Genomic DNA, 4,381 nt, shown 5'->3' with positions numbered 1-4,381 from the left:
TATCAAAATACACACAGCGAATGTCTGAAGTCTGTGCATAAAAATATTGTAAATCTCTGTGGAATTTGGGAGGTGCTAGCGCTGATAAAAGCTGTCAGACTCCCTCAGAATAACCGCGATAAGGACAGGCGGCTAATCGGATACTGCAAGCTCTCTGACAGGGCAATCAGTCTTCCGAAAACATGGAAAGAAAAATGTTTAACAGGATGATCCAATATTCTACTGAGGAGACAGCATAACAGAAAGTTTGTTCTTACAAAAATAAATAGAAACATTATGGGTGAACAATCCCTTCTACCAAACAATTAGTACCAAGTTACGAATCACCCTAGTTTATTCAATTCGGACAATTATTTAGGAGCATGTGCTAGTTAAATTGATATAAAAACACTCCCCTCATTAACCTGTGGTCTATAAAAGCATATGGGCTCAGCAATTAACCCACATTCCCAAAACCTATCCAGCTGCCCTGCAGTCCAAAATGACTATAATCCCATACAACATGGTAATTTCCCCAGCAGTGAGCACATGCCTGGTGGAAAACGCTGGAAACAAATAAAGACTGTGGTTTCCTGCAGGGAGACCGCATCAGCTGTCATATTTATAATTACAGCTTCTCTACTATTTCTATCAGTCATGTAATTATTGTATATTCGCTATTTTTATCTGTCATATAATTATCATCTTCAGTCATTTCTAGTTAAACTTTTCTTTAGGTTTTCATGAGGCTGGAGCTCGTTGGCATGTAAGAATGTTTTTTTTTTTTTTTTATTCAGTTCATTTGGTCACTTCACTGGAAAATGACCGTTATACAGGACTTTAGAGAATACAAAAGGGAGCATCGGCTGAGCTACTACTGCCAAAATCTTCATGTTCTCCTTCTACAGATTATACATTTGGCCCTCTCTTTTAGTGTTTCACCCTGCTTCTCTCATAGACACAGCTTTGGCAGAGCTTTCACTGCAACTGATTCCTTATGGCGCCACACCATACTCTCTTTTATCCTATAGACTGAACTGGCTCAGAGACCATCTGTGTAGCTCTGTTCTTCTCCTAGATGAAGCCATGAAAGTACATACTGCTGCTACTTTTGACTTTTCTTCAAAATAGAAAATACTCCAAGTTCGGTGCTTCTGTTCTTTGTTCTATTTTTATGTGCCATCTTCTCAGTCCCCCAAGGTTGGACATGACAGATGACCTGATTCTGGAACTATTGGGGGTTTCTTCCTGTGAATGAGGAGTTTCTGTTTCATGCAGGTATGAGAAACTGTGTGTGACTGTCCATGGACACTGCATGCTCGTCCAAGAGAATTAATGTTGCAATTCAGTGACTCGATGCAATCTGCTGGGTTTCCTTACATAATAAACATTTTTTCACCAATTTGAATAATTAACTGAACTCAACTGCATTGTTTAGTAACCAAGATCCACTGAAAAGGATGAATGTCCATGTCTTGGAATCTGTCCATATGATTGGATTTAATTGACTAGTTTTAAGGGCCTAAATAGATAAACTGAAACAAAGTACTTTAATGTTAACGTTTTTTTCTTTCTTCGGAGTAATGCTAAATCAACCAAAAAACTTCTCAGAAAATGCTCACGGTTCAGCTGGCATGCTTGAAGGAGCCTTGAATTCAAAAGCCAGTCTGGATGTAGCAGCTGCTCCACAGTACGTCCACTCCATAAATTTAGGGCAATTAAGACCTTGAGCTCCACTAATGAAGCTGGCAAGCAAGCAGGAGGAGGGCTGTAGCTATTATACCAGGTGCCTAGGCCATACACAGGAAGTCTCAGCAAGGTTTGACACCTGGGAACAATAAACTTTTAAAGGTGAATTTCACAAATGTACTGAAATAATATAGCAAAAAAGCTTCAAACATGTAATAAAGAACTGTATTCTATTTCATTTTCTTTGCAATGAGTGTGATTGTTTTATTCATGCTTTGTGAAAGGCATTGGATTGGTTTTATGGAAGGCTACATAATTGGTAAATTGAAAGAAAACTCAATTGAAAGGTTATCCAGAGGGCAATGGATGGTAGCATGTGCCTCTATTTGCCACAGTGGACTCATTGATTGTGAAAAAAGAAAGGGATTTTGGTAATCAGTACTTTCAGGCCATCATAGGGGAAATCACAAACATTTAGCTTTGTAAGGCAAAAAACAATACAATTATCTTCAGAGTCTGATTTTATTTATGGTAAAATAACATGTAAGTACTCACAGCTTGCCCCACCCCCACCCCATCACCAGGACAAGGAACATGACGCACAAAATTAAGATGAACTATAATCAAAATCATTTGCTCCACGAGTTCAGTAATCTGCTGTTTGGTAAAGAAAAGCGGTGATGATCCCAGAGACGTAATATGGTCTCATCTTATAATGCCACCACGCCTTTTAGGCAGACTGGATACGCTCACCTAAAACAACACTTATGCAAATAAATGCAAACATCTTGGCTGTATTTTAGATTACAACTTCAGCTCCATTATTAACCCGGAAAAAAGTGCAATAATCAAACACTTAACCCCAAAGTTGAAGGAGGTCCCTCCTAACATCAGACCAGAAGCCAGTCTGAGGGAGCGGGGCCCTCCCCGCTCCACTCCTCTGAAAAAGGCCACCATTGTGTGAGAGGAATCGCCATGGATACTGCCAGCGAACTGTAAGCCTTTCGGAATTATTAGCATTCCTCTGAACCCCGAGCACTGTAGCAAAGCCGCTCGCTTTCCCGTCAATCTGCCTCGAAGAGAAACACACCATTTCTTTCATGGGCAACTGCGGGAATTTTACATGTGGCTGGGAATTAATTAAAGTCGAATTACGGGCCTGTGGCAATATTGGGCTGACACGGACGGAGTTGAACAACGCCCGATGAGGCGGGTGAACGGGGAATGTTTCCTAGTTCATGGGCAGGATGATGAAGCTTGGCCACTTATGAGGAGCTACAAGGCAACAAAGTGATGGAACAATGGAATGGAGATATAGTGACATGCAAACGCGTTCTTAACCTTGAATCTTGTGAATATGTTGCAGATTATACAACCACAAAATTGTTTTGTTTGGTACTTTATGTCATGGGCCAACATGAAGTGGCACACAATGAGGCACTGAAAGGAAAAGGTGTGGTGCGGGCGTTTCAAGCCCCTTGACCCTGACGCCTCTAAACAAAATGATCTCAAACCAATTTTCACCACCTGCATATCATTAAAAGGGGCAGTGTTGTATATTTTTCAGACACACAATGCCATTTTATAGAACAATCAATCGTGTTACATCCAGTTGTTATCAAACATGACTTAAAAGTAATTTGAGGAATAACTCCCTGAAATTGGGCCTCTGTCTCTTTAAGACGATCCTGTCTTCAGGATCATTAAGCTGGTCATAGATGATGGAAAACCTTTTAGAGGAAGCAAAATACTGCAGACCTGGGTAAATGTCAATTTCCAGGAAGATAATAACCATAATCACAAAGCCAGACCAACAATAGCAAGACTGGATCAAAGCCTAATAGAATGACCCAGTCAAAGTCCAGACCTACCACTGCAATTCACTGTTGTCAGGTTAAAGTGATTAAACTTGGGTAAATTTTATAAGACATATAAAGTACTATATCACTTTACTTAAATTCATACGGATATAAACTGCTACATAATAAAGTCAAGTTTTGTAAACTGACCTCAAGCATCACATCAACACTCAAAGTATTTTAAAAAAATCAACATTTATACTTTCATGAAGCCAATGTTTAGAAGTAATTTCCAATAATTATGTGGTAAAGCCCTCACTCATGTGCAGCATGCTAACATATGGTATAAACATAACTGAAACGAACCCCGGCGTCCATGGGAAAGGATTAAACTGAGTTATGTGAACCATGCCGTAAAGTGTAATGCAATATACTGATTACTAGCTTAAGAAGCTTCTGCTGTGTCTGACGAGCCAGCGAAACCACCTAACTCTAAAATAATGCAACAATTGCATCTTTGTTGAAGACTGTGTGGCACAATGTGGCCACTATCAGCCACTAATTAGACAAGACCGTACCAATGGTGACACAACAGCCTCTGTTCTGCAGGCGAGCATGAAGACTCCACTATCAGGCCTCAGACTCCTTCAACCGCTGGTACCTTTGCCAGCGCAGAAAAAGTAGGTCTGCCTTCCCTAAGGGGAAGCAGAGGCCTCAGTGACATTCCACGCTGTGTGCCAAAACATTTAAATGGTAACCATTTCCCTGGAGTGTTTGCAAAGTACAGTTTAAATTTCACATCCCTGTGTTGTTCCAGGTACAGCTTACATGTAAACAGCTCGTCCGAGTCCTAAATAGAGCATCGAACAATAGTATTATTGACAGAAAATAACAAAAAAAACACTTGCAACAGG

The sequence above is a fragment of the Poeciliopsis prolifica genome, unplaced genomic scaffold, assembly GCF_027474105.1.
Source record: "Poeciliopsis prolifica strain line A6 unplaced genomic scaffold, Auburn_PproV2 SCAFFOLD010, whole genome shotgun sequence".
Lineage (NCBI taxonomy): Eukaryota > Metazoa > Chordata > Actinopteri > Cyprinodontiformes > Poeciliidae > Poeciliopsis > Poeciliopsis prolifica.
The sequence above is the reverse complement of the archived record's forward strand: the minus strand, read 5'-3'. Positions refer to the sequence as shown.